This window comes from Physeter macrocephalus, chromosome 8 (assembly GCF_002837175.3).
Source record: "Physeter macrocephalus isolate SW-GA chromosome 8, ASM283717v5, whole genome shotgun sequence".
NCBI classification, from domain to species: domain Eukaryota; kingdom Metazoa; phylum Chordata; class Mammalia; order Artiodactyla; family Physeteridae; genus Physeter; species Physeter macrocephalus.
Genome location: NC_041221.1, coordinates 95,354,961 through 95,379,018, shown reverse-complemented (window position 1 = coordinate 95,379,018; position 24,058 = coordinate 95,354,961). Strand labels below are relative to the sequence as shown.

General features: G+C 39.9%; 1 protein-coding gene across 17 annotated transcripts in view; it reads right to left on the bottom strand.

Annotated features, from left to right (window-relative positions):
* Positions 1-24,058, bottom strand: part of LOC114486744 (tigger transposable element-derived protein 1-like) — a 570,985-nt gene that overhangs the window by 436,950 nt on the left and 109,977 nt on the right. The window lies entirely within an intron of this gene.

Below are 24,058 nucleotides of genomic sequence, written 5' to 3'. Positions count from 1 at the left end.
ACACAGACAGCTTAAGTCTAGAGATGTACTGTTAGCCCCACAGGACACTTCACTCCATGCACTGTAGGATTAGTCGGTAGGGAATCCAGAGAGCTGGCCACAGGAGAGAAGAGGCAAGAGCCAGGCAGTAAGGTAGAGGGCTGGGCCAGTGGGCCAACACTCAAGGAAGGCTGCAGACCCAGCGAAGAACTGGAAAGTTAGGCTGGTAAACTGAGGCAGAAGCCAGCATGTTAGGGGAGGGACAGGCTCCAACAGAGAGGTCACACAGCACTCACATCTGGCACACCAGATACAACCTGTATGTGGTAGAACTCATGCCAGGCCCAGAAGAATATAGACTAAGGCCACCAATCTGCTTCCAGACCTGGGCAAGACTGGGCAAAGAAGAGGCTGATCCTGTAGTGGGGGGCCTGGGAAGATGGGCTGACCAGACACTGCTGCCTCTCAGTCCACCAGCCCATGTCTCAGAAACTGAAGGTGACCTAAGAAGAGCCTGTCGTACCTTGAAATCCCAATAAAGACCTTGGTGTTGTCATGAACTTTGTAGGAGATACAACTAATTCAGTAAGGGCTAATAATGGAATTAAATCAGAGCCCTCCAAAGCCCTGTAAAATATTACATTTGTAGATAGGTGAGTAACTGTTAAAGCTCAGAGAGCTTCCCCATCCATTCAGGATAAATCATTCCTTTGGAAAAGCTCAGTTACTTAGATCAAAGGTTCCTAGAATCATTTAAGAAGCTTCTAAAATTTTTCCCTAGGTCCTATCTCAAACTTAAAGGATCAGAATATCAGGTGGTAGGGCACAGGAAATTGTGGTTTTCTTAGGTGCACTGGATAATTTTGGTGATCTGTGTGACTCATCTGCATGAACACATGTAAAACACTGCCAACGAGAGTCCACTGATGGGAATATTCCCCAGGAGCGGCATCCTTTTGCCAGCTCTGATGGGGGTCTATGGTACTGGCCTGCTCAGAGCACTGGTGTGGGGTTCTCACCTAATGTTATCTGATCAGGTACTTTAGGGATCTGCTGGACCCAGGCAGGAACAGCCCTTCACTCAGGTGATAGGGGCCATCTAGCTTCAGATACTTCTGCTGTAAATGGTAATGGAATAGGGTCTTAAAGCCAGGGTCTTCAAACAAGAGGATTTGAGAATGACAAGGTCAACTGGATAAATAGGGAACAGACTACTATGTGGTTAGATGAAATGGAAGCAACACCACAGTATTGCAAAGGCGTGTTTAGGTAGTGAGTGAGAATGCCTCTTCCCTAAAGTTATGACAGTTGTTCAGAGGCATTCATTAGGACAATGGCTTGGTTCTGCTCCCAACACCTTCGACTTGTTCTACCACCTTCCTTTGTCCTCCTCTGTGTGGAGGGCTCATTTTAAGCTCTGGTTTCTTTAAATAAGAAGAATGGCTAATTTTTGCCAAATCCTTAAAACTGTTGGGCTTTGTGCTAAATTGTTTATAAGCAATTTCATTTAATGAGCAACTTTAGGTCCCTAGGATCACTTGAGCAGCAAAGAGGTCTCTGATGATTTACTCTAAGAATCCAAAGTTTCTTTATCTTATCTTTCAGTATATATGGACGTTTCTTACACAGTAGCTGGCAGGAAGGTACTCCCATCTCCATTTAGGGCAGCTTCAGAGGAGATTTACTTGAATAACACCCCAGAAATTGAGGTAAGGTAAAAGATGAATTTACTGATACTAAGGTTAGGTCTTTCTTTGTGACCTGAGTGCCACATACTCTAAGTCTTCTTCCATATGAATAGCTGATGTTTACATAATCAATTCAACTGGCTGTGTAGGGGCCAAAACAAACAGGAAGATGGCTACAAAGTTGGTCAGCTTTGCCATCATCTGCATTTTTCTGTTATTTAAAAACAGTCTAAATGCTAAACAGTAGAATTAATAATAAAAAGAAGTTGGACTCTCTTTAGGGGTTTAATACAATGTGATTTTTTTTTCCCCAAGGGTGTTTTTAATGGATCCATGTCAAGAAGATAGGGGCAAGGTAGAAAGTATAAGCTGGCCTTCTCAAGGTCTCCTCCAGTCAAGGAATGCAATGATTATATCACATGAGGAAGAAATCCGAGCTAATTTTTCCTTGGTGCCTAGAATATTTTCTTGGAATTTAAAAGGAGTGATGTTGATGATTTGCCACATGTTTAAGCAGAGAACATGCCACCTTTTATGTAACTCTATTTTAGAGTAACACATGTCCAAAAGACAAGCTTATCAAGAAAGCCTAATGGGGTAAAAAAGTGAGTAAAATCATAGAAACCATAGCAAGTATGTTTGCAAACCAGCATTTCCTTCAGCCATGTTGTGATATTTTTCTCAAAATGCTGCCCCTGTGAAAATGGCTGACACAAGATAAAGCCTAAACTAGCCAATTCACCCTTCCTGTGCCCAAGCACCTTGGCTTTAAGCCAAACTCCCAAGAGCAGGTAGAAGTTACCATTCCACACAGATAAATACAGTGAAAGAAATGGAACACCCATTTTTTCCCAAGTCAAGCAGGACCTTATAAAAAGCAAAATAAGAATTTGGGTTTGCTGGGTAATCTAGAGAGCTGTAAGGATGACTCCTAACATAATTAGTTCACAGGAACTAATGGCCAGTGGAAGGAAATATACAACCCTCTGAATTACTTGTTGTAATAGAGGAGTTCAAACAATCCATAAAGAACCAGTGTCACATAATTGAAAAATAAACATCTAAACAAGTTGGCAGCTTCTGTGAGCCTGACTTCTTGCCCATGCTCTTCACAGTAGAGTGAGAAAAATTCAGGATTTCAAGTCAGAGAGCCGGTTTAACACCCATCTCATTTTACCTCTCTCAGCCTTTCTCAGTATCATTATCCGTAAAATGAAAACGATATTTATATTTACAAGTAATCACAAGATTACTGTGAGGATTAAATAATAATAATAATAATAAATATTTATACTACATAAACGTTTGCTGGCATTAGGAAAACCTGCAGCACAGCCCTCTTCTAGTGTATCTTCTTTTCAGTCTCTCTCAGGATGAAGGAGATATGGCAGTGATAGAATGAGATGTCTCTTGGACCAGAAAAAAAATGTCACTCTGTTATACAAGATCTGCAGGCCTCCTGTGCACTATATATTTTTTTAACTTCATCAGTCTCCTAGTGAGTATAACCAAGGTCCCTCTTCTGACTCCTTAGTTATATATGTGAATTAAACCATTTCTAATGCCCACCCTCCAATAGAAATGGGAACTCATTGGGCATAGAGGGTGGATCAATGTGACTAAATTATTAGTCAGAGAACAAATATTCCAGGTAAGTAATGTTGTTTTCTCCCATAGATTAAATACATTCTCACCTGCAGAGATTAATGGGCTCCAGAGATCTCTCTCTATATTTAACCATGAGATAACTAAGTGGCAAAGTCAACAATAATCAGAAGGCAGGTGCAAGGAACCAAGAACCTTTTTACAAAGATTGTTTTTCCTTAAGGGAAATGAGACACATCTTTAATACAACAGTTCTGTAACCTGAAACAAGAAGAAAAGAGATGTGGGGAGAGAAAGACTGGCCAACAGGAATAGGTTCTATTAGAGCAATCAGCTCAAACTCTAGTCTTGGAAGGAAAAGAAGTTCAGGGACACAGACAAACTTTTCTGAGCTTGGTGATGCAGGTTAAAACCCTTGGATCCAACTTTGAACAATTTCTTCTCTCGACCTACCAAATATAACCAGTTACCCCAGTAATTATTCCTTTGAAAGTCTACATATTTTCTTCTTCTTTTCCATCTCCACTTGCCTCTGACATCTTTACCATCTCCTGCCTGTATACTCAAGTGCTTGGTAACTAGCCGTTCAGAGTCTCCAAACCACACTGCCCAAGTGACCATCTCAAACAGGTCTCTATAGTCACACTTTAGCACAAAATTCAAGGTGAGCTTCCTGAGGTCTACAAGTCTGACTTCTCCTGACTTTCAGTCCTTTATAATCTGACTCCACCCTACCAACCTGTCCTTATTTTCCAGTCAGACAGGCTGCCTCACAAATCTCCCATGAAAGCTCAAGACTCACACCCACACTGCTTCATAGTGCCTTCCACTACTACACATATGCTGTTTGCTCTTGTATAAAATGCCCTGCTTCTCCAAATGCACATCCTAACCCTGCTCATTCTTCAGGGCCTGGATTTAGTTTCACATCCTCCGTGAAGCCTTCTTTCACTCCTGCACTACTCAATAAACATTTTCTCTGTACCATATAATCTGTCACTTCACAAAACATCTGTATATTGTTCACCACTCATTTCATGTGCACTAGACTCTTCTCCATAACTAGGTAATAAATTAGGTCACAAAACGCTGGTCTTCCTATCAAATATGATCCTGAACACATTTTGTTTGATCCCTCATTTTTGCTTTCTCTCATTTTAATAATTTGGCACTCCCTCATCACTACCTGTGGAATTTCCTCAATGAAATCAACCTTCTGCCATCAATCCTCAAATTATTTAACTTAAGAATAACAATATCAGAACGTGAATCACTAAAGCCTCTAAATCCTGAGTATAGGAGAAAAGGCATTGCATGAATTAGAAAAATCACTGAACAATGATTTAAGAGATCCGGCTTCTAGGCACCACCCGGTCACTAGCTCTGTGATCCTGGTTAAGCCACACAGTGTCTCTGTAAAATGAAGGGGTTGGACTGGGTGACCTCTATGCTCTCTGCCAGGTCTTTCCTTCTATGATTATAAAGCTGCCCACAGGGTATCAGAGCCCAGTTTGGCCATGTCTGAAAGGCAGAAGTAAAGAGGTTTCTCTCCAGGAAATAGAAAAACTCCAGTGCCTTCTCTTTATAATCACTATATTTGGGGGTGGGGGGAGCTCATATCAAATTATTCCCATTTATAGGTAGTATATCATAAAAAAAATTTTAGGTCAAATACAAAACAGTTAACTGGTCGGTTTTCACTTTTTGAAAGTCATAATGCATAGTTTGAACCAACTCAGTAATGGCAATCTTGAATTTGGGTATCATGAAGCTACATCAGGAAGCTACATGAAAACTTAAAAGATGCCCAACTCAAGTTTGGAGAGGAAAGAGTCTAAGGATACATATTGAATGCCACAGAGTAGCCCTAAGGGAATTTTATACATAAAATCCTGAAAAGCAAATATTTCTCCTATTTTCTAGCCAAATGTATATTTTAAGGAAAAAGAAATACTAATGAAATCTGCTATAAATCTGATATCTTTTTTCTTCCCTTTTCTTTTCTTTTGGTCTTGAGAATGAGAGGGTTTCTTTAAGACCAAAAAAGACAAAACAAACTATAATAAGGCACCTGTGGAAAATAATTTATAGAACAATACATAGAAGCAGGAGAGTTTACCAAGGAGAGAGGAGTAGTCAAGAAGGAAATGAAGTTAAAAGGAGTTCTTCCAAGGAGGCCAGTTAAATAAGAATGGTAAATGTGTCACAAAATCAGTCATATTGTGATTCTGCTTTGGGAATCTCATCCATTCATTCATTTTTCCTTTATTTATTCATCAAGTGCTTAGGTAATGTGCTGGGCACTTGGAATGTAATAAAGGGAAAGACACAGTGTCTGCCCCACAAGAACTCATCGAGTGGAAAGACAGCCAGGGTCTGAGCTAGCACTGTACCTGACTGAGGGCTCGCTGTGTGCCAGGCACTGTGCTGAGCACACCAGCCCCATGAGACAGGTACCATTATTATCCCTGTATCACGGATGAAGAAACTAAGACTTTGGGAGAGTCCATAACTTACCCAAGTGCTATGATCTGAATGTTTCTGTCCCCCCACAAATTGATATGTTGAAATTCTAACCCCCATTATGACGGTATTAGGAGGCAGGGCCTGTGGTTAGAATCAGATTAATGCCCTTATAAAAAGATCACAGAGAAATCCCTCGCTTCTTCCTCTGCCATATGAGGTTATACGCAAGAAGAAACAATCTGTGAGGAAGCAGACCCTCACTAGACAGTGAATCTGCCGATGCCTTGATCTTGGACTTCTCAGCCTTCAGAATTGTAAGAAATAAATTTCTGTTGTTTATAAGCTACCCAGTTTATGGTATTCTGTTACAACAGCCAAAACAAACTAAGGCACCAAGGCTACCCAGCTAGAAAGTAGCAAGTCTGGCTTTCAAACCCAGGTCAGTCTTCCTCCAGAGACAGCATCCTCCACCCCAGCCCTACACTACACCCTGATGCAATGTGCAGAGTGGGAATGGAGACGGGTGCAAAGTACTGTGGTCTCTGCTACTCACAGACATATCCATACTCATGAAGATGCACCTGTGAACCTGCAACCAGAGTAAATTCCAAAAGCTAGAATAAATGGATGGGTATCGGGCCTCTCACCAGAGCTCAAAAGAACTAGGCCCTCTTCTGTGGATTCAAGGCCATGGCCTCTGGCTTCAGCAGAATCTGAGGTTGGTGTGTGTAAAACTACCCAGGGTGTGGTATACTGCAACTAGACCACGGCCACAGTGGGACCAACACAAAACACTTCAGCTGCTTCAGATTCTCTGCTGATCTCCGAAAAGAAACACACACAAACACACACAAGCACACACGCAAACACACACACTCCATTGCCACAGCAATTCCCCCAGAGAGGAGTTTATTCAAAAAGTACCCTCTTCTTCCCACCAAAACAGAAACAATATTTTAAACATGTTTGAAAACTAAAAATAAATAGAACGAGGGGAAAAAAACCCTCTTCCTGAAAGTTAAGACCCCAGGAGACTGGGGGAAAAAGACTCTGAATAGTTTGGTGGCTGTTTGGTCCTCCTGGGCTGACTGAGCAGCTGCCAAACTAAGAGGACCCAAGAGGAGCCTAAGGGCCACAGCCACAAAGAACTGTAAAGCTTTGGGGGCCCTGGGAGGATGCTTCAAGCTCAGTGGGACCACAGCCCCATCTGCTCCAACGCCAGCCTGAGGCCCTCATGGGAGACCTGTTTTGAATCATAACACCAGTGGAGAAGAGGTTTTGCTTCTTTACTTTATGGCATCTTCTCATCTTTTTTTGTTAGTTTTAACCTAGTAAGCCATAAAACCTTCAGTGTCCTATGAGGAGAAGACTTGCCTTCAAACAAGGGCAAAGGAAAGATTTTTGGCTGCAGTAAGGAGCTAGAAATACCTATCCCATCAGCATTACCTCCTTTTCTCAAGGCCCCATTAAGGATCGCATCCTAGGCATTATACGAGGAAACTTGTCTTATTTAAGCCTCACAAGTCTTGAGATATTTTTAATCATTTTTAGAGGAGAAAAACAGTGGTGAGGCTCTGGACAACACGAAATCATTTGCTGAGTTTCACACAACTAGTCACTGAGGCCAGACCTAAAGGTCTAACTGACACCAATGACCAGGAAGAGGATCCTTTCTGTGGAAAGCGAGCAGTGAGGAGAAATCCTAAAGAAAAGATGAAAAATTAACATCTTTATTGTTGGTTTGTTTAATTACCTACTTATTTGAACAGGAATTACATGCACAAGGAAAACATTTTAAGCTTTATAAAAAGGCATACAACTGAGTGAACTGATGAGGATGATTATAATTTTTGTGACTTTCTGTTTGAATAAAAAAAAAATCCCACAAGGACTCAGAGGCAAAAATTATACAAATCAATTTTCACTGCAAAGAAAAGGAGCTGTTACAGTGGAGGATTACTGGACTGAATGTCAATATTATGACATAGTATGAGTGTGTTTCGTGTTTGGTAATTGCAATCATTGTTGCTTTTGTTGTGGTCATTCATTTACAATGCTTGGTGTCAGTTTATTTATCTCTTGTAAAAATAAAATACAGTGTGTGTGTGTGGAAAAAAAAAAAAACAAGGAAGAGTCTCAGAGCAGCAAAAAAAAAAAGATTGCATTTCCCTTTTTATATTTTCTTTCTGAGATTTTTTTTCAGGTTATATGATATATTCCTCTTTTATTCTTCCCTTGCTTCACAGTTGGCATATAAGACTCAATCATCCACAAAAGAATTTGTGATCTTTTGATTAAAAACCTTATAAAAAAAAAAGGCATACAGTGAAAAGTAATACTTTTTCCCTCTCATTTCTTTCTCAGCTCCCCAGTTCCTTCATCAGAGTCAACTGCTGATAATAAATCAAGATAGGTTACACATACACAAACATACACATGTGTACATACGGCACCCCCCTTTCTTTTTTTACATTAATGGCAGCATTGTCCATCCCTTCTTGATACCTAGTATATCTTGGAAATTTTCCATATTAGTCATATAGACCTGCCTCATTCTTGTAACAATTGTTAAAAGAATCTATTGTATGTATGTGCGATAATTTAACTAGTCCCCTATTAAATGGACATTTAGATTGCTTCCAATCTCTTGCTATTGTAAACAATGCTGTATTAATATATATTCGCCCTTGAACACATATGCTGCTATACTTTGGGGATACATGGTAAGAGGCAAAATTCCTCAGTCAAGAGTATCTGCATTTTAAATCTTGGTAGATAGAATCAAATTGCCTCCAAAAAAGTGTGCACCAATTTACAGTCTTTAAAATACATACTCATGTCTGCTCCCCCACTGTCTCCAAAACAGTGTTCCATTCTGTGTTGAAAAGAAAAGCACCCATATGTTCACTTGCTCCTTTGAAAATCACATACTGCCTTCCAAGTGAATAGGGGAAACCTATTTGTTCAGGCCTGGGCATTAGATTCCCGGAATAAAAGAAGATTTTTGGAGCCCCTTAAACTGCAAAAGATGCTAACTAAAAGCATCTGGTCCTCACCTAAATGATGCTGGCAAAGTAGGAAAATCCCCGAAAACAAGCAATTGGCTGTGACAAATCGGCTCAATCCACCAGGGTACTGTCAGAGCCGCACACATCACCTCTGGGAATCCCAGTAACCCCACCAGCCTGCTGCCTAAAAAGGCCAGGGTGAGCTGTGAGCCAGGAAGAGGATGCCTGCCACAAGCAGGAGCATTCAAAATCTACTCTTTGCCCCTGTTTCTTGGGAGAAAAGAGCACGGGGGAGGGACAATACACCAGAAACATAAGACTAAAGAGAGACTGGCAAGTATTAAACAGCTTCCTAACTACTGAAATGTGGGAGAAATGGATATAGTAGAAAATATAGTAAAAACCTTATAGTTTATTTTCCAATATAAAAATTTTCTAGAGTGAATAAACCCCTAATGGATTTGCAACACTAATATCTCCATCCAGTGGTGCAATCCAATCAAAACTATAGGATCCGGGCAGGAATCCTGGGCTTCAAAGGCTGAGAGAATGTGAGCCACACACTTTCCCTTTGTCTTAATTTTACTTATTTGAATCTGCTAAAAGCCTGGGTTTGACATCCTTTCAGGATGCATTACAAAATGTTTCCCTGCTACTTGGCAATCACCTTGCTGAAGTGTTGATTGTCAACACCTGGGGAACAGATCCTGCTGGCACCATGGCCTGGAGAGGACAGAGAGGAAGGGCAGCGGCTTAGATGAGTGTTGAGGGTAAACGGACATGGGAGGAACTTTATCTCTAGAGGAGGTGATGACGTCTCAAGAGTGGTCATATAAATGATCATTTGTAGCTTGTCTTGATTTTTTGAGCTTTTGCACAGATATTACATGAACAAGTAAATATGCACTGCTAACACCACCTGCCAAAGATTTTTAAACCAGGTGGTTGCCCAATAGAGCTGAATATTTTAACCATCTAGGGAAGGAGCCCCCCAGCAAGCAATAGAATGCCTTCTAATTATTACTTGTGCTTTTTCCCAATTAGCAACTAACAGCATACTGTCATGGAGGCATTGTTGGGAGTTGTTTGCCCCGTGCAGATGTATTCAGATACTTAAATGTAGGTTTCTAGGCTTCATACATATTATTATAGAAATTTCAAGGCTGAAAAAAACTATTTCAGATGGACCTGTTTCAGTCCATCGGATATGAAGTAATCTCTAGGTCAGCTTCACAGGCAGTTGGAGGCTGCTGGATAGAATTTGCTGTCGCCCAGCCCGCATCCTGTCAGTAATATATACAAGTTAACCTGATTTGCCATTGTTAGCTCTACTCCTCTGAAATCTCTCCAAATCAGTCAATAATTCACTTTCAAGTATCATCCATCACCACTCAGATGAGCTTCACTCTGTTCTCATTGATTGAGTTTGACTGATTGATTGATTCCCTTATTATTCTGTCAACTAGACAGAGAAAAAATAATTTGGAACATCCATCTTCAAATTGCATTCCAGGGATCATTTAGCTCAACATGGGTTTCTATGATTATCTCTCATCCTCCATTCTGCAGAGCCTTTTCTCTATTATGTACCTCTGGTATAGAGAAAGTTTCCATGAGCAAGAATGAACAAGAATCTAAGAAAAACAGAAAGATGAAGAAAATGTAGAATCCTGAAAAAAGGAAATAATTAAGTTGAAGTTCAAATTTTACCTAAGAAGACTGGTCTTCCAAGTTTTAGGTGGAATATGTTTTGTTTTGTTTTTTTAAATGCACATACACTCTTAGTTCTCCTATGTTATATACCTTGAGATGACTCTGGGAAAATGTAAGTGAACCTCTGATAATAAAGCAATTCAACACCTAAATTGAATCTATCAAAATGTTACGCTTAAGGATTTCTGCCCACCAACACTTAGAGAAAACTATCGATTATCGTAGTTATATGAAAGCTAAGCATGTAACTACTTAGCAAGTCGTTCTACGTTCCTACAAACAGGAAATCCACAGGTCACCTAGAATCTATCCCTGCCCACCAACAAACAGCCTTTAGAGGTGCTGTTTTTGCCTGCATGTCCTTTAAATTAAATTCTGTTTCAGAGAGGTTTTAATCAAAACAGATAGTAGGAATGTTTACTAAAATGAAAAGTAGACCTCAATCAAATATGTCTGCACTAAACCTCAAAAATTATATGAATTTGGTTGATTTAAGTAGCGATAACTCTTGGGGTAAATTGATGAGTGACTTGAAGAGATTGCAAAAGGGTAGGGCTAACCATCTCTTGTAGAAATTTCCTCAGAGGTCAATTCATCAGGGTCCTCCTACTATTTTACCTAGACTCATACAGGTAGGTAGGTGCAGAGCCAAGACAAAACTCAGGTCTTCTAACTCCCAGTTTATCTGTGGCAAACTAATGGGGCTAAAGGAACCATTTTATAGGACTCTGGACAGTTTTCATTAATTCAAATCAGATAATTAATGCAATTTTTAATAGACTTTATTTTTTGGAGCTTATTCCTTCATTCATTCATTTCCTCTTTTCCCACCTTGGTCTAAAAAGTGATCTGAGGTAGTTTACAGAGGCACATGCCATGCAACAAGGTAAAGCATGCATATCAATCTAAGAGAAAACATATTTTCTAACACTTTGGGAATATTCATTTGGCACAGGAAAACACACTCCCAATATAAGAAATTCTGACAATAGTTTTACTAAGTAAGAATAATCTGCTGGCACTATTCACAATAGTTAAGACATGGAAACAACCTAAATGTCCATTGACAGATGAATGGATAAAGAAGATGTGGTACATATGTACAGTGTAATACTACTCAGCCACAAAAAAGGAATGAAATAATGCCATTTGCAGCAACATGGATGGAACTAGAAATTATCATACTAAGTGAAGTCAGAAAGAGAAAGACAAACACCATATGATATCACTTATATGTGGAATCTAATACAAATGAACCTATGAAACAGAAGGACTCACGGACATAGAGAACAGACTTGTGGTTGCCAAGGGGGAAGGGGTTGGGGGAGAGAGGGAGAGGTTGGGGTCAGCAGATGTGAGCTGTCATATGAGAATGGATAAACAACAAGGTGCTACTGTATAGTAAAGAGAACTGTATTCGATGTCCTGCGATAAACCGTAATGGAAAAGAATATAAAAGAAAAAGAAAAGAATAATCTGCTAGTTCATGAGCCTTTATCATCTTATTTTGTGATGAGATTCTTCTTATCCATGGGAATTTTGAGTTCTTTTTTATTGCTATATTCCTGACTCTCATTTCAGTTTCTACATAAGGTTGAAATCCAGACACATTACTAACCCAAAAGCATACTATAGATGAGTTCTAGCCAAGATATGAATGTTAAATGCATAAGTAGCTTCTGTAATAAAAAGTCAGTAGCTGACCCAAGACCCCTGCCTGATCCAGGAGAGGCTCTGACCTTCAAGCTGCCCAGTCAATAAGTGACAGCTCTGAAGGGTTCCAGAAGCCCTGGAGGGACCTGGCACATTTTACATCTAGTTAAGTTCATGAAACTACAGTTATTAGGAACGCAGCTTTGTTTAAAACTTGTTATAATTTAGGGATGCAACAGCATATTTGTTCCTCAGTCTTTGACTTTCTTTTGATGAGCTCACTTCTTAACCTTAGAAGACCAAAAGAACAATATTTATCCTGCCAGTAGATGAAATTGGTGCCACTGACAGTCATGTGAATAATGTTTATAATTTGGGATCACAATTTTGTTTTTATATTAAATGCCTCAATTTAAAATTATAAATGCTCATTCCGTGTTCAAGACTTAGTTTATATACCACCTCCACTGAAGCCCCTAGGCAGATTTAGCTGCGTGTTTTTTTGTTTCTCTATTATTCTATTCTCCACGCTACACTGTAATCATGTAATTTATTTGTCTGTCTTGCTTCCCTGACTATAAATTTCTGAAAGACAGGAGACAGGGCTATTTGCCTTTTTGATAGATAGTAGACACCCAGTAAGTATCTAATGGAAAAACAACTATCACCATTTTGATAAAAATCTATACAGTGCTTTAAGCTGTTTCCTTTAAATTGAACTATGGTAGGATCAGGAGATAATTTCATCAGAATCTGAGGATTTCTTCTGGTGTAAGTCCAGGCTTTGGAGTCTAGCTTCAAGGTCAGAGAAGAAGGCAGCTGGAATAGGGGAGAAAGATTAAAAATCAAAGTGTTCAGTTTCTCCTTATTTCCTTATGCCTTTTGTCTTCCTCATCGGTTTCTTGAAGCAATACAGAGTAGTGTGGTAGACATCTGCTGTTTTTGTCCACTCTGCTTCCTTTCTTCCTTCTTCCGGTAATAGCATCCTGATTTTGCTTTGGAGGAACTGCTCCATCAAATACAGGCAAGTATGATTGCCAATTTACATGCCCTGCCCTCTAGCCAAGGGTTGGGTACCTGGCACAAGCAAAGCTTATCAGATTCCCCTCTCTGGAATATGAACAAGGGACAAGAGCAGCAGTCCCTGCTTTCCAGACTCCCAGTGGCCATAATTCCTGACCCTTCTAAGCCTCTTGCCTTGACTCTCCTCTTGCTTTGTTGAGCTTCCCTGCTTCCAATAAATTACTTCTCTGATTCAAGCGGCCAGCAGTGACTTATGTAATACCAGCCAACAAATGGTAACTGACAGAAACAGTGAATTGAAGATTAAAATTCTATCTGATTTATCCAAAAATCTAGCAAGAAGGAATAACCCTGGATCTCTCCAATCTATCCCCAGATTCAGTTTACCTCACCCACAGTCCAGGTAAGTAATCTGAGAAATCCAAATCCTCCTTTCAAATATGCATCCTGTTCCTAAAGTAACCCAGTTTTCCTATCCACTCCCCAGGGCAGCCCCAGTATACCATGTTCAGTGAAGCAACCCAGGGGGCTTGAAGACCCCTGCAGTACTCAGCCCTAACCTGCCAGTGTCCTGCTTAACCACCCACCCACTTTGCCACAAAAACATAGGCACTGTTTCATTATTATGAGATTTCCAAGTCAGCTATATGTCATTAGCACACTCCCAGTTAGTTGTTTTACCGCTGGTTCACCAGCAATCACAAATGGGGAGCCTAATTATATGACTTCTTATTTAACACATTTATAGTTCTGACTCTGTACCAGGCATTATTCAAAGTGCTTCACACATTTTAGCTCATTTAATCCTTATCAACAACCCCCATGAGATAAGAACAAATAGGAAAGTGAGGCATAAAGATCTTTAGTAGATTGTCCCAAGTGTCAAAGCCCATAAAGAGCAAAATTAGGTTCGAATGCAGGCAGTTTGGCTCTAAGTCTGTGCTCTGAACCACCAAGCCATGGTTTGGGGATGATGAGTTTATTACATGGCCAATTAAAGGGAAAGGCTAATCATATTTTAATCTGCAGCAGCTGACAGGGTACATTGACATGGAAATAAGATTAGTCTCCACATGTCAAAAACCTAAAAACATCAAGTCAATTTAGACTGCCCTCCAGGCCTCCTTCTTTCTTAAACTCCATGGAAACAAGCCAAAACAATTCTACAGCAGTTTCCATTCACATTGAGAAAATTCTAATACCTTGGGTGGAAGGTACCTTTCTTCTTTAATTGGCCTGAAACAGACATGCTAATTTTCTAGAAAGTTTGGAATGTAAATCTAGTACTAAACTTTCCTCCTTGTTGTAGCCCCGCGTTTCACCACCTCTGGGGTGGTAGGGAGTTGCTACACAATCACTCTTGTGCCCCATGACTGACTTTCTAACCTCTCTCTTTGGTTCAGGAAAACAGATGAAGTGACAGATCTGCCCACAGGCATGGATGGTATACTGAGGTCAGGTGGTCAAATCCCTCCTGGACATGAGGCCCCTCCTCTCTCCAGCAGATTGTTAAACCATTTATAAACCATGCTGTAGGTGATTTTTACCATCTTCTTTGTATTTCAAATTGCAATTAAACCTTATTGTAGTCATGATAGTCTTATTGGATTATATATATAGTCACTTTTCGTGAAATTTTAAAAGTTTTCTAGAAGAGTATCTAAGACAAGAATTTGCATATTGAGTATCTCAATTTACCTGTGAAGCCCTAACTCCAATAACTTGTCCCACTGATCACTGCAGTCTAAATAGAGTAGGTTCCACAAACATTAAACACCCTGTGCTATGCAGAACACTCTTGATATAATGACAAATAAACAAAGTGTCAGTATAAATTTTCTAATTTTCTTAAATCAGGGTGAAATATAACTGAAGGTTAATAGTGGGTATCTGTAGGAAGTGAAATTATAAGTGAATTCTAACTTTTTATACTTTTCTGATTTTACATATCATCTACAAAAAACATACATTTCTTTTATAAATAAAGCAGTGTTAGCAAGAATATTAAGCTTTATGATATTAAGCTTTATCTGTACATTTATTATGCTTGTAGTATCATGGTCATACTGTGATAGGTACTTTTTTCTAATTTGTAATCGATAAGAAAGTCAAATGAACAGAATACTCTGCTCTTTATTTTAAAAGTCATCAAGAAATATGTAAAATTTTACTACAATAAGTGAAAAACTAATTTTCATCCTAATTCCATAGTTATATTCAGACAATAAGAGAAAAGAATCATTTTTACCTAGGAAGGCAGTCTGGTGTCAGAGGGCCTAGAGTGTGAATGATAGCTCTGCCTCTGACTGCCCAGGGATGGTTACATCACTTCCTATGTCTCACTTAGTGTTCTCAACTGCAAAACAGAGATTAAAAACATCTAGGTCACAGGGCTCTGAAGGCACCCAGGATAGGTTGTGGCACAGAACAGCCATCCAATAAATGTCCATTTACTCATTCAAAAAGCTTACTACAGGCCTTCTCTGTGTTAGCACTTGCAAAGAAGAGGAAAAAATAAAATAGAAAATAAAGACTTAGTGTCTTCCCTCAAAGAGCTTGTGATCCAGAGAAGCAGATAAGGAATCGAACATTTATGATGCAATAGGGAAGAATTTGAAGTCCTAGGAATATTTATTAAATATTTTAAAATTCTAAAGAAAAATTTCTACCATGGAGTTCCTGTTTCTCCAGGTTACAGAAACTGAATCGCAGTCAAATTGGGATTCTGCCATTTCTCAGGGACGGGTTAGGAGGGTGTGAACATCAGGTCCAGGTATTTACCGAGCTATCCTCCAACTGGTCTTCAGGAGTTGGTCCATGTAGGACACTGCTGATTCTGTCCATGTTCTCTATCTAAAGTATCTTGGGGCCCAACCCTCTTTAACTCCCTTGCCCCTTTACAGTACATGGGACAATTTGGTATTTCCCATACCACACTGGGTCCCAGGAAATGCAGCAGGGACATCCTCAGTCCTTCACCACCTCCATGCTCCTCTCAGAGCACAGGATGTCACCCTCTGCTCCCATGCCATGCCACACTCTATGGAACCTCTGCGAGCTCCCTCAGTCCTGTGTATCTGGGTACTCTGTGCCACCATGACCACTCTGGGTTCTTCCCACCTTGCTGAGCTCTATCCAGGAAAGGAAACATGGGTTCCCTCTGGGATCAGATTCTGCACATCTCTGGGGGATTTCTGCCACGCTCCTTACTCCTGTGCTGAGCTCAGGGAAAGGACCAAGAGGACCAGGCAGAGAGCCTTGCTCCTTTGTCAGAGGCCCACAGTGTCTATAAACCCCTTGCTTCCTCCAGTCCAGAGAGCTTTCTCTCTTCTTCTGGAGCATGGGAGCTTTACTTGCTCAGCATGTCTTCTCCTGGTGATTGGTTTATCTATGTACATGTACCTTCTCACCCCCTGAAGGGCCCAGACTTTTTTTTTTTTTTTTTTTTTTTTGCAGTATGCAGGCCTCTCACTGTTGTGGCCTCTCCTGTTGCGGAGCACAGGCTCCAGACGCGCAGGCTCAGCGGCCATGGCTCACAGGCCCAGCCGCTCCGCAGCATGTGGGATCTTCCCGGACCGGGGTACAAACCCATGTCCCCTGCATCGGCAGGCGGACTCTCAACCACTGTGCCACCAGAGAAGCCCGGGCCCAGACTTTGGAATCTTAAAATCCAAGAAAAGACTGTGTCATCTCATCCTCCTTGATGCATCAAAGATGAAATATCAAAGCTGAGTCTGGGGTGACAAATAAAAGCTATCGGGTAATAATTTAAAACTCTAATCCCACCACATAACACAGGGGCCAAAATAGTTCAAAGGGAGAGAGATCCTAACTGAGCTGTGGTACCCAGGGAAGGCTTCACCGTGAAAGTGCAGCCAGAGCTAAGTCTATGTGGATGAGTCAGGGCTCAGCTACACAGTCAGACAAGGGGGAAGATCATTCCACATAGAGGGAACAACATGTGCAAAGTGACACTGTTACATGAGTCAGGATTTAATTTTATCTCTCACAATTGCCTATGCCATATAAATCATATCTCATTTTGAGAATGGAATAAGCACAGACAAAATTGTTTGAGCTGGAAGTTACTTTAGGAATCATCTAATCTAATCCTTGCATATAACTGACAAGAACATTGAGGCCCAAAATGATGACTTTTAATCCAATGTTCAAAAACAAATGAGACTAAATTCAACCTCCCACCTACAGCAGGAACTCTTACTCTCAACTTACCCTCCCAACCATCTCCTTTGAGCCAAAATTAAGCATCAGTTATGTCATTACTTATAACAAGCTTGGCAGTGAGTTCTTCTTTATCAGGGTTGGGGAAAAAAACTTATTCTCCAATAATAGTATTGATGCTTCTAAAAGATAATGTCCTGGCTTCTAGAAAATTATCACAATAAGATAATTTATAGAGAACGTATTATATGCTTATGTCAGAGTGCTGTACTTATATTAGCACCCTTAATATTTATATCTCCAAAGTATGTACTATTATTTATACCAATATTTATACCAATTTTACAGATGAGGAAACTGAGGTACAGAAATTTAAGGAACTTGTCCCTAGGCTAGTAAGTGGTAGGCAGGTAGTGGATAGTAAAACTCTAATATCCATGCTTTTAACCACTACAATACCACATTTCTCTTCATGCTATTATTCAGCATGCAAATATATTATAAATATACTTGCACAAGTACACATATACAGGCCTTTTCATTGCAGTAGAGTTTGTTTTTTAAAGGACTAGAAATAACCTAAATACCTATTAGTAGGGGGCTAATTTAATAAATTACAGCATATCTTCATCATATGGCCAGTAAAAAGAATGGGATAAAGCTGTATGTGCTGATATGGACCAATTTCCAAGAAACAAGACATAGTTAAGTTAAAAGTTAAAAATAAGAATTAAAACAAGATATATATATTATTTTCTATCTGAGTTTTTTTAAGGGGGACTATATAAATAATATTTAAGTTTGATTATATAGGGAGTGTTTCCATAGGGCACTACCAAGAAATTAGTAGTGGTTGCCTCTGAGAAAAAGAGAGACAAAGGAACTGGGATTGTAGGATGGGAAGGAAAATTTGTTTTTCACCACACGCCTTTTGTAATGCTTGCATTTTTACCATGTGCAAATAAGATTTATTCAGATTCTACAAACTAATTGCATTTTTAAAATTATCAATAATGGAATTTTTTAAATCCTAAAATAACTATTCAAGCTTAAGTTTTTAAACACTCAAATTATCACGTTTGTATTTACCTACAAAACAGCTCTTTGAAAAGACGAGCGTTCTTAACTCCTTGCCAGGATATTGATTCATTTCTGACTCACAAAAGAAAAATAAAGAAATAACCAGATGTGTAACTAGCCTGATGCCAGTTGGTATGTGGGAGCTTAGGGCAAGGGATGTGGGTAGGGAATGAAGGGAAGGGAAGGGAAGGGAGAGAAGGGGAGGGGGAGGAGAGAAGTCACCAACAACGTAATTCCTAGTGCTGCTAAGATCCCCGCATTATGATGTTCCATCCCTATCGTTCATGACAGAGACTCAAACTTCAGAATGCATGATTTACAAGACATAAAAATACCCTTCCAAATGGATTCTTAAAACCACATGCCACCATCAAAACCCACAAGGCAAATCATGCTTAGAGACTGGCCCTCATGTAAAATGCTCCAACTTCTTTCTTTCCACACTGTTTTCTTGTTTGTTTATTTCATTTTGTTCCATATCTACTGACTAGATTTTTACAAGCTCAATCAAGTGTTCATGAAATTTCACCTCTGTTTTTAACACCCATCAAGTCCCCCTTACTTAAGAGGATATGTGCTTGGGTAGAGGTTGGAGTGACCTGAGGGAGAAGAGGACTTCTCCCCTTCTTGTTATGGACCGAATGCTTGTGCCCCCCCAAAATTCATGTATTGAAGTCCTAACCTCCGATGTGGTAATATTTGGAAATGGAGCCTGTGGGAGGTAATTAGGTTTAGATGAGGTCATAAGGGTGGATCGATGTGATGGGATTAACGCCTGTATAATAAGAGCCACCGGAGAGGTCTCTTTCTCTCTCTCTCTCTCTCTGAGGACACAGTGAGAAAGTGGAATAGTTTCCTCATGGTACAAATAGTTATTTCAGCTAAAATGTAGTGCAATGGTTTCAGGCAAATCTCACATAAGAAGAAACTGTTCTATGTTTCTGGCCTGAAGATCACTGTATTTTTAAAAAAAATTTTTTTAACATCTTTATTGGAGTGTAATTGCTTTACAATGTTGTGTTAGTTTCTGCTGTATAACAAAGTGAATCAGCTATATGTATACATATATCCCCATATCCCCTCCCTCTTGAGCCTCCCTCCCGCCCTCCCTATCCCACCCCTCTAGGCAGTCACAAAGCACCTAGGTGATCTCCCTGTGTTATGCGGCTGCTTCCCACTAGCTATCTGTTTTACATTTGGCAGTGTATATATGCTCATGCCACTCTCTCACTTCATCCCAGCTTACCCTTCCCCCTCCCCATGTCCTCAAGTCCGTTCTCTACCTCTGTGTTGAAGGTCACTTTAGAATAGACAATCAAGTGTCCAGAGATCAAAGTGTACTATTCCTCAGAGAACCTATTAAACAGGAAAAAATAAGTTGTTGAACTGTCATAGACAATGCACATCCAAATAAATACAACTAGCAAAAACAATAAAACAAAATCCACAAAGGAAAATGTTCATTCCAGTAATAATCAAGAAATGCAAATTAAAACAAAGAAATGATAATACTCAATATATGTAAGACTGCAGAGGATGTCATATGGTCATATTACATAAACACTTCAGAAAGCAACATGTCGTGTTGTTGTACAGCAAGAACCATAAAGATGTTCATGATCTTTAACCTTTATACCATTTAGGGTAATTTAGTTAGGAGAAAGGAATTCAATACTAATAAAAATAAATACCTACAAACATGAAGATGCTCAATGCAATGTTATCTGTCATACACATCTATATTTCTAAAATATAAGCTATCTAAGGGGCCAATAGTAGAAGTTAGCAAATTAAGATAGATATGAAATATTATGCAATCATTTAAAATAGCAATTGTTAATATGATAAAAAATCGGAAATTTTAATGTTGAGAAACAGAATGTTACATTAAAAAAAGCGTAATATAAAATAGTGTGGTTAGAAATATCATAAAACACATAGGCCGGGCTTCCCTGGTGGCGCAGTGGTTGAGAGTCCGCCTGCCGATGCAGGGGACACGGGTTCGTGCCCCGGTCCGAGAAGATCCCACATGCCGCGGAGCGGCTGGGCCCGTGAGCCATGGCCGCTGAGCCTGCGCGTCCGGAGCCTGTGCCCCGCAACGGGAAAGGCCACAACAGTGAGAGGCCCGCGTACCGCAAAAAAAACGCAACAAAACACATAGGCCTATGAAAAGAACTATAGAGACTATTATGCAAAAATATATATCATTGAATGGGGAAATGTGATTATGAATTGGCTTTAAATGTGTGTTTATATTGTTGTTGACCTTTATTAAAAATCACAGGGGGGGCTTCCCTGGTGGCGCAGTGGTTGCGCGTCCGCCTGCCGATGCAGGGGAACCGGGTTCGCGCCCCGGTCTGGGAGGATCCCACATGCCGTGGAGCGGCTGGGCCCGTGAGCCATGGCCGCTGGGCCTGCGCGTCCGGAGCCTGTGCTCTGCGACGGGAGAGGCCACAGCAGAGGGAGGCCCGCATACCACAAAAAAAAAAAAAAAATCACAGGGATTTATGATTCAAAGGTTTGTAAGTGTAATCTAAATACAAAGGGGAAAATAGCCAACTTTCCAAAATACAACAAGCTTCAATTATTGAACTTGATATTTATCTCTTTCCTTTTTCTTTGTTTTAAAGAATTCATTGAATATTCTTATGGTACAGCAAATTCTCATGACATGGCATATGCTTTCAACTAGAGACCGACTTCCTAAAACCCTGCTCTAAATTTTGTAGCTACTAATTACTCAACTTCAGCAACCCATTATGGTAAGGATGGCTCTGAAGTTGTTTTCCTCACCAAAATGTTTGCTTTGATCATTGTCTTTTATTTACACAATGAGGGACTTGAGAGTCCAGGCCCAGAACCCAAGCCCCTTGTGTTATCATGAAATACCTCTTTATTCAGAAGGAAGATTATAAATTTCAGTCATTCTACTCCTTTTTAATATTTGCTTTTGTTGCCTAGAAGAAAGGAGAAGGATGTGTGTTTTCACTTAATATTTATGACTTTTCATCATATGTTCTTTAGAGCAATATGTCTAGAGCAGGGATACTGAATAACACTGAAGATAGAATCAGTTCCAAATAGAAAGGCAACAATCTGACAAAAAGTTCTTTGACATTTTTCTTTACATTTTTATTCTCAGCCTTTTGCCTCAGGGTTCAAATTGGTGGTTTCCAACTCTGAAAAAGTAATCCTGGAACAGCTGGCCCTATACTGAAAACACACCTTCCTGACCTAGGGTGTGGTTGCCCAAAAAGAGACAAGCTACCCAGCGGACAGTGGACATTCAGTGCTGAGTCGGGGAAGGAAAAGGGCGCCCAGACATCATCACTTCTTGCAAGACAGTTAAGGCAAGAAGCCAATTAGAGAAATAAGATGAAGTTCCAGTCCCCCTTAGCCTGTTTTCAACATAGATGCTCAAAACAAGCAGATTTAATGTGACAAACTCCCAAAAGAGAAAAACTTCTTTTTAAAATTTTTGTTCGCATGGAAATGAGACGGTGTTTCATTCACCTTGAAGGGATCATTTAACCCATGAAATAAACATTCAGGCACTTGCCCAGAGAATAAAGCAATCTGGCAGTGGGCTTAAAAGCAATCCATCCAAAAAGCAATATCTCTCTGCCTCTTTCCTCCACATGGCTCCAAATCTTCCCCTTTTGCCTGGTGAAACTCAATACTTTGAAAACTCTATTTCTTCTTTTGCATATTTTTTCTTCAGTTTGCGTTGAATGGGAATTGCTTTTATTCTCTTGACTTGGTCAGTTAGTTGGCCTCTCGTGGAAGTAGAAGGCACGCGAAACTGGAAATCTGAAAAATTGTGTTCAAGTCCCTATTCAGTCACTAACTATATAATTATTGACAAGCCAGATACTTCTTCAGACCTCTATTTCCTCTTCTGTAAGATAAGAAGGGTGGACTGCACAATTGCTAGGATACCATCAAACCCAAAATGTTCTGTAACTAAGAGGAAAAAATATAGATGGTGCCAAGATATCCTGGAGGGAAAGAATACATCTTTAAAAGCAAAAAGTACAGTAGAGGTGGGGAAAATCTTACATTTCATCTTCACCTGGTTTGATTCTCAGAATTGAATTATCTCATGGAAGGCACTACTCAGAGCTAAAAGACATATAGATCCAAACAAAGCTCTAAAAATAAAAGATGAACCTATGTTAGGAAGAGGTGACTGGAAGCCAGTGAAGAAATTCCTGCCAGAAGAATTTCTTACATTCTTTAAGACCAAAGCAAACAAGTAGGAAGGAGAAATTTAGGTGCCCATTTCAGTGCAGTTTTTCTTCCTGGCAGATCACTTTTTAGGGATTAGCTTTCATTTCACCAGTTCTGCAGCCTGAAGGAAAAGTTATCCTGGGCCAATTTATTTTCTAAATCTGCATTGGTTTATCACTGTAGAGGGCTAAATCATGAGCAAGTCAGAATTAAGGAATATGCAAACAAGATACAATGAGAGTAAGAATAAGCATAATCCATAAATAATTCCCAAATCCCACACTATGAAACAGTTTCAGCTCCCTCTTTATTCACGAAACTTTTCCTCCTAGAAATGATAGTAAGTCACTAAATTTGCTGGTGTGACCTCTGTCCTTTCTCCTCCATCTCAGAACCAAGGTACAAAAAGCTAAAATATGTCTTCTCACTAGCCATTTTGCATAGTAGTCAATTTTTTGGTAGCAAGCAATAGAAAATATCCATATTAGTCTGCTTGGGCTGCCAGAACAAAATACCACTGACTGGGTGGCTTAAACAACAGGAATTTATTTCTCACAGTCTGGAGTCTGGGAAATCCAAGATCAAAGTGCTGGCCAATTCAGTTCCCAGACGAGGGCTCTCTTCCTGGCCTGCAGACAGTCACCTTCTCACTGTGTCCTCACATGGCAGAGAAAGAAAGGAGCATGCTCTCAGGTGTCTCTTCTTATGAAGACACTAATCTCATCATGAGGGTCTCACCTTTATGACTTCCTTGAAACCTAATTATCTCCCAAAGGCCCCATCTCCAAACATGATCACATTGGATGTCAGGGCATCAACATATGAATTTAGGGAGCACATTTCAGCTCAGAGAACTATATAACCTACAAAAGAAACGAGTTTCTTAAAGGATGTTGAATAGCTCACAGAATCAAAAAGAAATCTAGAGGACCAACAGGGTAGCTCACGGTGGGTTGGTAGCAGGAGTCAACAGTTAATTCATTCATGGTGTTAATACTAGAAGGAATTAGTTCCAACAAACTTTTCAATCTTTGAGTCTCTCCATGCAAGATTCAGACAAATCAAAGAGAATGTGTTTATCCTAGCTTGAGTCCTGAGGCAGGGTCACTTGATTAATAGTTTTAAGGCCACATCACAGAATAGGGTGGGGGGAGAGGGGTAGGAACAGGGCGACTAATTCTCCAGAAAAGAGAGAAATGAACACAAGTAGCCAAAAAGCAACAAATATCCAGTGTTCTCTGTTAAGCAAAGACTTAGAAAAAACTTGGGTTTCAATGCTGGCTCAGCCACTCATTAACTGGTCATTTTAGGCAAATTTATTAGACTTTCTGAACCTCAGGTTTTGTATCGTTCGAATAGGAAAAGTAATATTTGTCTAATGGCAATAATGTATTGACTAAATAAGTTATTCACAGAGCAACTAATGTGTCC